This window comes from Carcharodon carcharias, chromosome 26 (assembly GCF_017639515.1).
Source record: "Carcharodon carcharias isolate sCarCar2 chromosome 26, sCarCar2.pri, whole genome shotgun sequence".
Lineage (NCBI taxonomy): Eukaryota > Metazoa > Chordata > Chondrichthyes > Lamniformes > Lamnidae > Carcharodon > Carcharodon carcharias.
The window spans coordinates 39,796,939-39,810,253 of record NC_054492.1 but is presented as its reverse complement, the minus strand read 5'-3'; positions in this window follow the sequence as shown (position 1 = coordinate 39,810,253).

Here is a 13,315-nt window from a genome sequence, read left to right as displayed (position 1 = left end):
CTTGGTAATGGAAGCTCAGCTCCAAATCAGTAAGGACAATAGGACACCCAGACTACGAAGAGTGTGGTTCAGTCTCAGGCAGTGGTCAGGGATGAAGCAGAAACGATCCAAGATGGACACTGGGCAAACTCAGTTGGAAGAAATTATCCTTTGAATGGAAACTGCAAACAATGCCAAATCCTCTTCTCTAAAAAAAAATCAGTTGCTTTTTCTTAAAAACTATAATATTTAAGCAGATTGAATATCAGATAATTATTGCATAAGATTGTAACAGATCCTGAGATAACCATTTCAAGATGTGACTGTAATGCTCAGAAAGGAGCACTTTTCTGATCTAATGGAAGACTGGCAGGTATTTTGACAATTTAAATGAACAGTGTGCTGTTTACTCTGTGTCAAACCCCATGTATCTTTCTTGGGGAGTCTGTGATGGGACATTGCACATGGCAGTTTTCTCTGTATCTGACATTTCTAAGTGCAGGAGAGGAATGGTGAGAAAGAGGCAGCAGAGGAAGGGGCAGTGACGGCTCAGGCAAAACCAGTACCGGCACCAATAACATCAACAATAGGAGAAATGGTGTGGGCCAAGTGCACACATGCAGCTGTTCCTGGCCCATGACAGTCAGTGTTGGGATTTAATGACCCTTCAAACAGATTCTGGATTCACTCTCACATTTCTGAACTTGGATAAAAGTTTATCAATGATCATGCCAACTCTGCTCTACTTCACCAACTTTATCCCATAGTGCGACCCCTGACTTGAACTCTGGACTCCCCGCTATAGTCTCCTCTCTATTCCCCATTTACTAACAGCATAAAGGTATCCTAATAATTGCTATGTAATCAGGCCTATCAAACTTGAGTTTTCTCTGTGCATTTTCATGTGCATGTTTTAACTGCCACCCCAGACCCAAGCCCATCACTCTATTTCCACTTTTTTTTTAACTTTTCTCTTAGACTCCTCTCTCCTATATGTCCCCTTTCACTTCTCCCCCCTCAATACTCTGCCTTCCCAAATCCTTACCCCGAAAGCACCTCTCAACCTTTCTAAACTCCTTCTGCCACCCTAGGCTTGACTACTACTTTGATAAGGCTGCAGCTTCCCTGTGTCTCTCTCCCCCTTGACATGCTTCAAAAGCTCCTCAAGGCACTCGTGACTGCAATCTAATGAGCGGAAACCTCAACTGCCCTATGCCACTGCCTTGCTGACCTTTCTACTCTGCCCTCACTGAGGGTTAATTTGACCAATCTGCTCCCCTCCCAATACTGACACGGTGGATACTGCCAGCTGATCAACTTGTCACAGCCCTTCTCTACTTCTCCCTCCTGAATGTCTGTTCACTTCTGAACCACACTCTTGCCATCCATAAACTCATTGTGAATGATTACATTAACATAATGACCTTGACAGAAACCTGAGAGGCGATGACACCTTCCCCTAAATGAAGCCTTTCCATTAGGCGAGGACTTCCAGCACTTGCCCCACCCAGATCATCATGGTGGCAGTGTGGGCCTCATCACCAAATCACAACTTTATCCAACCCTGTACTCCTCTGGCATTTTCTCACTCTTTGAGCATCTCACCGTGGTCCAGTCCCCCCAACCTCTCATTTAAAATCCTCATTTACTGCCCACCAAGTATAATAAAAGTTCTCATTAAGTTACCTTCACTGCTTTCTTCGGTCAGCCTCTGTACTGAGAGCCTTCTCATCCTCAGTGACTTCTACCTCCATTTCAATTAATCATATTCTCTCTCCTCAGAGTTCACTGCTCTCCTATCCTCCTTTAGTGTGCCCCTCCAGAAAAACTCCCCAATCCATATTCATAGCTAGCTTCTTGCCCTGGTCATCTCAAGTGGCCTTTGTTCAATCATAGAGAAGGTTATCTCTGAAGAAGAGTCATGAGGCCTCGAAATGTTAACTTTTTTTTTTCTCTCCACAGATGTTGTCAGACCTGCTGAGTTTTTCCAGCATTTTGTTTTTGTTTCAGATTTCCAGCATCTGCAAATATTTTGCTTTTATCTCTAATCACATCCTCTTATCACTCCATTCACATTCCCCTTTCCAACCTTAATTCCTTCTGTGTCCATCCTGAAAACAACTCTCTCCTAATTTACTTAAAACTACACTTTGAAAATTCCAACTAGCCTTTCAGCCTCCATACACAATATTTCTGCAGGTACCAACTTTCTCAATCTACTTCTACCTTCATTACCATTAAAAACATTACTCTATTGCCCCCTGGCAATTATCCCTGGTATGGCATCCATTTCCGCTCCCTTAAGTCCAATGGACACATACTCGAATGGATTTGGCAGACAACTGATTTAGGCATTCATTGCTAGATCTGGCTGAGCCACATAAAGCACATCAGGTCCTGGTCTTGTCTCTGAAAAACACTCATTATTCAAGGACAGATAATCCCTGACTTCTTTACTATGTACCAATGTCTTAAACCCCTCCTCTCCTGTCTCCTCCACCTTTATTATCAACAAGTGCGAGAACTAGCGGACTTCTTTGCCACCAAGGTTAAGACCATCCAATCAGCTGCTGTCACTTCCCTCCCTTCCACTACCCAAACTTCCCCTAAAACTCCTGCCTGCCCTCGCCATGAGCTTGCTATTTTCTCCAGTTTCTCTCCTATCTCCCCATATGCCCTCTTCAAGCTCATCTTGACCATGGGACCAACCTCCCATTCCCTCACTCCTATTCCTACTGAACTCCTGAACATCTTTCACTTCCTGACTCCCATATTGATGATTCTGTCTCCTCAGGTACTGCCCCTCTGCTGCAAATCTGCCATCATCACCCTCTCCTCCAATCTTCAGTCGTACATGAGTTGTGTGCTGTATAAAGATGTGGAATTGTTCTACCGCTGATCTGATCAGTCAGCTGTCACAATGTAAGTATAACCAGTCAGGAGGCTTGTGAGGATGAAGAATTAGCAGCCTTTTATTACATTGGCAAAGATAATTAAATACAGCTTTTAAATATCTTGTACAAACCCAAGAATAATCAATTAGAATGTCATTTCAATTATGTACCGTTAATTAAGATTATAACAGGATGTCCCAAAGCATTGTTCTTCAGAGCTTCAAAACTCTGCCCTGGTCCATTTCTGATTTTCATGTTCCTTATGTTCCTTCCCTTGACAGATGCAACTTTGATTGAAAATGGTGCCTGGAGCTTTGAGATTTTTCTAACATCAGACAATAGAAGCTCCAGGACTAAACTACTCACAATGAGGGTGGCTCAGCTGCTGCATTGCCTGACCTTTGGGTTCTGAACCAGGAGTCTGCTTAGATAACATATTTCAAATTCACAGATTTTAAAGTATGCTAAAACAAAGTTATCACATGCACTTAAAACAAAAGCGTATCTTTCTGAAGCCATGTTGCACAGTATTTTTCGAACAATATCTGCAGCAAATAGCAAATACTAGATACTAATGCTGCAGCACCCTCTTGTGTTTGAAATTGAACAATTAGCCGTTCTGAAAAGACTTTTTCATAATTTAATTATTTCCATTATATAATTTATAGTTGTGCTGAATTTCTATACTTATTAAGATGGAGTTATCAGTTCTGGGTAATAAATTCTCCACCAAATTTATACTAATTACTTTCACATCCAATAAAATATTCAGATTCAGAGCAAGGCTCCATGTATATTCAATCCCAATGTTGTCCCTTATGTGAGCACTTTTTGGTGGATTATTATGAATGTGTTTATTTTTCATGCAGGCCAACCTTATGATATTTGTGGATAAGGTTATCCATTTGGCATTTACTAGTTGAATTATGGTCGAATTCTGTAGTGGCCCCACCAGCCATTATTTGTGTAGAATTTGTTCAGATAAGCTTACCATCTTCCCACATGCGGCAGAAGGCTCAAGTGGCAGATCACAATTTCCTTTGGTTCTTATAGCAACTTCAGTATTCAGTGCTGTAAGAGATAATGGGATAATCCTTCCTGTGTGAATGTCTCTTCCACAGGAACTAAAGAAAGCACAAGAAAACACTTGCCAATCCAAACTGCAGATAGGCAGGAGAGAGAGAGAGGAAATAGACAGGGGAAAAAGAGCATCCTAATGAAGAGAGGTATATATTCATGCCATCTGGCCAGACCATGAGACAGGTTTGTGTTCTTGGTGCTAGTGAATGAAAGTACATGGTACCCCATTGAAAATCCCACACCTAGCATTTGACCAATGCTCCCAATCTAGATAGTGATGCTATGTGGCAGATGCAAGGGGTAAAACCACTTCAATTTAATTTGTTTGAGCTGGAGTGAAATTAAACTCTAAATATCTGATATTTAATTATGATGAAATCCTAAGGCATTTCAATTTGAAAGGTGCTATATAAATGCAAGTATTATTTATGCCGCACTTGTGTCTGCACAGAGCAGTATCAATAATTTGGACTTAGTCATACAAAATTTAAGTAAAGCCTGATCATAATTCCATAAGACACATTTTTATCATTTTGTACAAACCTTCAGAAAGACAGCCTATAATTTCTTACGTCCCCTCTCCCTTCTAAATTCTAAGTATTTCTGGACATCATGTCAGGGTTGCTTTCTCTTTTGCCCATTTCTCATTTCTAACCCATCAAATTAACTCTCAGAAATTGTTACAAACCAGTGAAAACATCTTGGAAGTCCTCACGGTTTTGTTCTGATTTTCCAACTCAAGGAGCCAGGGCTCAAAACCGGCAGTCAAACCCGCATGGTCTTAATGGTCAAATTGGGACAAAGGGAAGTCAAAAGAAATACTTTCAAAACATAAAAGCTGTCAATCAGAATAGAGTTCAAAGGCAAAAGCCTTCCTGATGGGATTTCCCAGTACAATGGCTACACCTGTAACACAATGGAAATCTCATGCAGTGAGGGACAGTGACATAGGTATTTATGTTATTTATGCAACTTGGCAATTAACACTCATTAGGCCTGTTCAGAGGTGACTTTTCTTTGAAGTGACATGAAACACAAGACAGTATTTCAGTTACATCCAGTATTTCAATTACATCCACAGTCTGATTTCAGCAAGCAGTAACCAATTAGGGCTAGCCACAAAAAATCAGTAAAGATATTAATAGAAAGTCTCATGATTAAAAATACATTCCAAATTGATGATCTATAGTACAGATTCCCCTGATCTCCCTTCCCTCCTAGTTACTCCCCACCAAACTTTTCTCAGCATTTTGTTTCCTGACTTCAATCTCTATACATGCAGTCATTGTCCCTACCATCAAAACAATCACCCCTTTTCTCAAAAATCTACCATAAACCTCTCCACTTAAATCACTTCTCTCAAATCTTCACCTCTTCAAAGTCCTAAATTGCATAATTTCTCCACAATTACATATCCATCACTCCTACCAGTACTTTTTGATTTCCACCCCACCCATAGGACAGTGATTGCTCATCAGTTACTATATCCTCTGTGGTTGTGGTGATGTTTCACCAGCCCTGCTCATTGTTAATCTGCTGCTTTTGATATTAGATTATTTTATAATTGTCCAATTTGTCTCCTCAGTAGTCCATGTTCATGCCACTATTTTCCTCTAATTCCATTCATACCTGTCCCAAAAGGCACCTTTTATCCTCCAATGATTTCTCCTCTCATTCGTGCCGTCATTGACATCCATCTTTGGTCACTTCTTCTTCATTACCCACCTACTACCCATGTGACATTCTCAGAAAGCACAGTATGAAGTTCTGTTCATGGCGCAGTTCACATCTCCATCTTTTCTTGATTTCAAACCTTTTGCAAAACTGGTCTGAGTTTTGGGTGAGTAGGTAGCTTCATAGAGATAAAAATGAAGCTATCTTCTTGACTTCTGTCAACTTCTACATGATTCTGCTCGTTATTTCAGCAACCTTTCTGAATTCCATCTAACATTGAGTCTGGTGGTGCAGGGCCTGTATGCTCATTGATCCTGAGCTGAACCTCCTTTCCTACATCTGCTTCTTCTTCCTATATATTGCCCACTGACACAGCTTTATCTTTTCCATTGCTACCAAACTCTAATTGTCTCTTTCAACAGCCTTACCCATTCTATTTCAGTGAACTCCTCCAGCTCCAGGTTCTGCTTTCATTCCTACATTAGTCCAACACGTCCCTATGTATTTTTCATATCCTCTTTGCATCACCATTGGCAGTCATTCTTTCAGCCAGTGTGATCCACTTTGGAACTCCCCATTTATATCCTTCCCCTCAATGCATTTCTAAAGCTTATTAAACAGTAATTTCTTCAATCTTAACTGTCTCTGCCCCTTGACGCCATTCTACCTATTTCTTTCTTTCTTTTCTGCTGTAGCTATTGATGGGTTACACTTGGAAATTTGTGCCAGTGGGTTTGTCCAGATTCGTATTTTTCAACCACTTGCACAAAAAGTCTTCACTTTTAGGCACTGCAAAAAGATACTCCACAAAATAACCAAATGCAAGAACATTCTAAATATTTTTCGCCATGACGTTGTCCTTGAAATTAAAACAGCAGCAAAAACCACAAACATGCAAAAACTAACAATGAAGAAATGACAGCTCTTTCTTTGCCTCAAATAGACTCATTAGCTTTTCCATATGTGATGTTGACTGAACAACTCCACAGGAATTTTAGTTCTCCCTGGACATTCAGCAACATTTTAAGAAATCAAAGACATGAACATAATTAGAAGACAGTGACAGCCTTTTTCTAATCTCAGCCTTGTACAAGCTGCATTTTTCTAATCTCAGTGTTTAAAGTTACATTCCAATTTTTTTTTAAAAGCAAGAAACATTGTTCACACTATTAGTGTTTATTAATGTTAATAAACTGATTTGGTGTGTATATTATTTGTACACAAACACACGAATATCCATTATGATAAAAATTTCTTGCACTTTTCTGTCACATATTGTCACATTCAAATTCCTAACACTTGAAAGAATAGCATAAACAAAGAGACAGGCCAGTAATAAAAATACTAAGATATCAATATAGGCTTATCAGATACTCATACTAATTCAATTTTTACTTATTAACAATTAACCTTTGTATTAATAGGAGAATTCACTGATTTAAATGTTCCTGATCAAATTGTGCATCTCTGACTTACAAGCAGTACCATGTGCGATTTGCTATTATAACATCATTACTATGTCCACTTTAACACTTGCAGCATCACACTTCATGCATTACACTTTTTAAAAAAAATGATTCTGCCAATCAAAATCACAACTCTGAAGAAAGTCAATAAACGAACAAAGTAAACCAATTAGATCACAAAATTCTTTTGTTAGCAATCTGTGGCTGTGAAATGCTAATTAGAAGACAGAATGAATCAAAGAGCTTAAAATGGTTTTTAAAAACTGCTGTGAATGACCTCATTTAAGTAAGGCTGCTACAAGACACTGTAGCTGGATCAGATAACTTCTTGTTGGATTGCCACAAACTGCGCAAGTGGGAAATTTTGGGTTTATATTAATCTAATTGGATGGGTGGGAATCCCACAGGATTGGATTGAGTTTTATACCCTGCCCATTATTCTCCACTGACTTCAGTACAATCTTTTAAGTGTAATAGTCTTCAAGCTGCTTTAGTTGCATTTATCCTATTTTCTACAGTTAAAATTTTAATCTTCCCAGAATTAAACATTACCTCTAAACTGTTTCTATGAGCCACAAACTAGGTATTTATAACAATCCTTCTTGACTCCTTGTGGAGTATAACATGAAAAATACTAAATGTGTAAAACAAACGTTCCATCCAATCCCATCGGTTTCCCAACAGGCGGGTTAGGTTAAAATTGTGCTCAAAGAGTGGGACACAGAAAAGAGAAACAGACAGAAACATAAAAAAGACAGGAGAGAGAGAAAGAGAGAGAGAGAGAGCAGGGTACAGGAGAAAGGAGTGAAAGTGTGGAAAGTAGAACTGAGTGGTATGTCAAGAGAGGGAAGAGGACAGAGGTTAATAAAGTAAGACCATTATTCTAGCCTAGGTAAACTTTATCCTGTGATGATCCTAGACCAGACCCCCAACTTTTTAGTAAGATCTGGTTAGGGACCAATCATGTTTTTTTAAAAAAAGTAGACTAAAGTTTGAGATTCAAGACACTGGCTAAGAGAGTAAAGCCACAAGATTCCAAGGGTTTTGAACAAAAATAAACTTTACTAAACAAAGTCAAAAAGATAAAAAGATAAAACAATTTTTAACATCTGTCTTATACTCTAACATTCAGGGTTAATATGAAGTGCATGTGAATTAACAGGCAAACTGTGGTTGAACACACACTGTACAATAAATAACAAATGTGACCAAGATAGATCCCACAGATTTCTCAGCAATCCACCCAGATGTCAGTAAATACTGAGTCAGCCAATCTCAATGAAACTGTCTCCCTCATGAGGAACTCTAAACCTTTCACTTTTTAAGATTAAGCCCTTCAATTCCCTCAAAGCTGCTCCAATTTGGACTGCCTGAATGACTACACATCTCTCAGGATTTCAATCTAGTCTCCTGAGACTCATTTCCCCTGGATTTCCAAGTCTGCACTTGAGACTCAATTTACTGGTGAAATTTCAGCTCTTTGATTGCCGGCTAGCTTCACTGGGCTGGCATTGCCCCTGGATTTCACCAATCTCCAATTTCTCAGTTATAACTAGCTCCCAGGGCTTCTCCTGAGCCCTTACCCTTGCCAGCATGGAGCCAGTGACATTCTGCCATCTTCTCAGCTCCCCACGACTTCTCCTGAGCCCTAGCTGCAGTGAGCTATCAAATGGCCCCTGGGACCTCTGGGCTCTGACAGAGCCAGCTAACAATAAAACTTTTGCTGCTTGGTAACAATGGCAGCTTCTTTTCAGTATGGCATTCTCCCATGCTGCAGAACACACACTCTCTCTCAGCAAACACAGATAAATTGAAACCCTAGAAACTTTCTTAAGCTCCCTCTATCTCCACGATGATGTAGCCTTCCAGGGCTCACTGAATGCTTTTAAGTTCATTGCAGCTTTAACTCCCAAAGCAAAACAACTCTTTAGGCTGCATTTCTTTGCAAGCAGTGTTGACACCTCATCACCAATTCTCCAGCTGAGTAAGCCCAGCTGCTGTTTTATGATCTTACCTCTGTTAACCCTTTAAGTCAACATTGCCCCAACCTTTAAGTGTAGTAGTCTTCAAGCTGCTTTAGTTGCATTTATCTGATTTTCTAGTTCAACTTCAATCTTCCTAGAATTAAAAATTACCTCTAAACTATTACAATAAACCATGAACTTGGTTTTTATAACAATCCTTACTCTGAATCTTGACTTCCATTTTCTCCAAAGCTGCAGCAGACCACATAAGGTTCACTAGTGATGTATCAAAACAGGGCGCAGGATGTGCAAACATCACATTTGGTTAGATGCTGTGTCTCATCTGCAGCCCTTATATTCCTTGGTACAGCAACATTTCTTCATATTAACAGCACTGTGACGTCTCGTTTGATATTGCAGATTTGTTATTGTGTGAATGGAAATTCAGATGTGACAGAATCTGGGAAAACTCATGACCCATTCAATGCACAATTCCTTGGAAAGTAAATTCAAATAACAGCTTAAACAAACAATCCATTAAAATTTTTTCTGTCATTTAGAACTTTATTTATACAGTGCCTTTATCGTAACATGTCTGAAGGCACTTCACAGATTATCAAACAAAATTTGACACCAAGCCACAAAAGGAGATATTAGGACAGGTGAAGAGGTGGATTTAAGGAGCATCTTAAAAAGGAGAGAAAGCTCAAAAGGCAGATTTAGGGAGCAAATTCTAGAGCTTAGAAGCTAGGCACCAGAAGGCATTGTTGCCAGCAGTGGAGCAATTAAAATAGTCTATGAATGATTCACCATCTGTGTTTTGTCATCACATTTTAGATTACTCTATGATCTCACCCATGTCAAAATTTGGCACAGATGTGAGACATGGGTTTATAAAAGATGGACGAATGAGTATTTAGTGCCTAATTTAATACAGCTCTTGTTAACATACCATATGTAAATTTGGTTGTCACATTTTGTGGTCCTGATGTTTAAGCATTCTTGTTTTAAGTTAATAGGTGATTTCTAAAAATGTTTGATCTTGCACGAGCAGTTCCTACATTTCCTTTTAGTATCTTATCCACATAGCCATTACGGAGATGAGCCGCATCAGCAAGCATGGTACTTTTGTAAGGAGAAAGAGATATCAGCACTGTATCTGGTCCTGCATTACTATAAGAAGCCACTGGAACAGTTAAAAGTAGTAGAAATCAAGACCGGCTTTAGTTTTCTCATTCTGGGCCACTAAGGTCACTTTCATAGCTTAACAACCACCCCATCCAAAATAAGCTAACTTATTGGAGACCAGATATCAAATGTTGGAGCTATATTGTCAAATACTCATGGAGGAACTCTGACCCTTTGGGAACAATTGTGTATTCTTGTTGCTAATTTTGCAAATGTCTATTGATGTTCTGAAGTTGCATTTATGTTCTGCTCAATGTTTATAGTAATGATACAAAAATACCATTCATTGGAAAGAAAAATGGATGCCACTACTATAGTATGAAGAAGAAATAGCTGAAAGGAATTTGAGATAGTCATGTATTCGGTTCAGTGATATCAAATCACTGGAACAGCAATAAATAAAGATGCTGACTTTTTTGCTGATCAGTTGCAAGGTTTTATGCTAAAACTGTAGAGTCTCCTGGTAGATCTTCAGCTTGAAGTAGATATTCTGTTTTTGTCATAAGGGACACATGGAAGTCAATATCATAGGGCAGTAGTACAGGGAAAAGCCACAAGGCTGATGCCTAATGTTAAAGTAATGATTCTCAAACATTATTGGTTGAAGAGTTCCTTTTCAAAATGTTTGAGTAATCACAGACTTTCCCCTTCCAACTAAATTATAGTACTGTACTATAAACTCCTTACATATTTACATTTCTGAAAAGTTGCGTTCTGTTAAAGGAACTTGTATGAAATTTTGCATGGGTTGTCCAATATAGTGAACATTGATGTGATCGGTGATGTGTAAAGTCTTATCCTACAGGTTCAGCAACATGCCTATTGAATACTTCACTACACCTGACCTCCCTGCACTTCCTGGAGGGATATTAGTCTCAGTGGCTCCTGTTGAGAACTCCGGTATTGTTTTAAGTGTGGCTCTCCATTTGCCTGCTTACTCATGGCTGACTCAGGTTTATTTTTCCTCTATCTTAGCTATTTACCAACTGTGCTAGAGTATTGCTGACACACTGCCTGGTGTGTGGTATTTCTGTCATCTGGACCCCACTATTAACTTGGACCATGACTTTAGTCTGGGTCCAAGAAATATAAATAATTTCCAACAGCATGCGCCTGATCCATATTATCCAGTTCACATCATTTCCACAAATCCCTTCCAAAATCTGTATGGACCCTAGTTTGAGAACCACAATGTTAAAAAATTAAATTACAAATACATCTTTAAGAAACAGGGCCCTTGAAAGTAGGTGATCAAGAAGGGACATTATGGAAATACACAAAATACTAAAATGAATTAAATCAGGCTGATCCAGGACACTACTTCCATGTATGCTAGGATATTAAAACTAGGGGATCCAGGTTGAAACTGGAAGAAAAGCTTAGGACAGCTGATATGACGTGCTTATTCATACAGTGTGATTGACGATTGGAATGTACTTCCACGTTTGATGATTGAGGCAAACATCTTAAGACTCATTCAACAAACAGATGACATTATTTGGGGGAGGAGGGGAAGTAAGACTTTCTTTATTCAGAATGAATAAGATGAATAATGTCTGCCTCACCAGTATTTACTTTGAGTGATTTTGGATTATATTTTCTTCCATTAGGTGTGTTTATTACTTCCAACTTTTGTTGTTTGGTTGCTAATTCATAGTATTTTCCAGAAATATATTCAATGTGTCCAATAATTTTGTTTATTTGTAATGTTTCAATACATTGGAGCATACAACAAAAAGATCTGCTTGTTTCAGAATTTAAACTTACAGTAAACTCTTGATGAGTCAAATCCCAGGGCAATTGCCTTCAAATTCAGGTTAAGCAGAACTTTCTGATAGCTGAGGAGGTCCAGTTTGCCACATGAATGCATCTCTATTAACGCAGTATGCCTACAAATGCTTCTAAAACTTACTTTCTATTTTTCATGTTCAAATGCTGAATAAAGAACACATAGTAAAACACAGTAAAAGGTAAAAACATCCCTATTCCATTTCTCATATGTAGCATACATCGTGTTAGCCTTGAAAACAGCTAGGGGGTTAACCTTGAGAAAGGCCAGAATTTAACACTGGAAAAACTCCATGATCTTTGTGCTTAGCTTCCTGTTTTTGAACATGCGTAATAGTCTGCCATATGAACAGATGAATTAAGAGTAGTAGGCCATGTCGGCAATGCATTCAATATTTTCGTGGTGCAGTGCAAAATGCCAGAGCAATCTCTACAGACTTCATGGCAATGGCCAGGGAAACAGGCAGGTGAACTTGTGGGCATTCATCAGGATCTTCAGGGTCATTGGCCTCCTCAGCTGAAGAAGGTACTACACCTACGATGGCATGATGTATCAGTTCTCTTCCGCATTGCATGGTTGTTTCTGCCTTGTCATTGTGTTCGTTGGCATCACCTTGTTCTTCCTCGTTCTCACCATCTTGTGCGACCATAACCTGTTTGAACCCAGTTTGGTTGAAGCAGTTTGCAATGCAGCTGCCTTCACCACCTTCCACACACTTTTTTAGCATCAACATGGCCTCTAGTACAATGGGGTTGTAGTCCTGCTTCTTATTGATGGCCTTGATAAGCTGAGAGATCAGCTGCTGTTGGTAGTGGGTTTTCAAATTCCTGATCACGCCTTGATCCATTGGCTGGAGCCATGGTGTTGGGAGACATGAACACCAGCTTGATGCTCCTCAGACCAGCGATGTCAGGGTGCATGGGACAGTTGTCTCTGCTCTTCTGTTGATACATTTTGTCCACTTTCTTGACCCATGCCTCAAAAATACCAGAGGTCACCCAGGCGGTTTTATTTGCCTCAGTGTGTAGTGTCTTTACTTGCACGAAGCATCATGACTTCTTGGACTTCCCCATCATGGGAAGCGGTAGCTTTTCAGTGCCATCCATGTTAGCGCAGACCACAGTAATGACACATTCCTCGCTCCGCTTTGCACCATTACACGTCTTCCTTCAATAAAGAGCAAAAGACAGTAAACAGTCCAGTTTCATCCTCACTAAAAATTTTTGTATATACTTGTTCAAGACGTTGTCAAGACCATTTTGGAGCCAATCTGTCATTGCT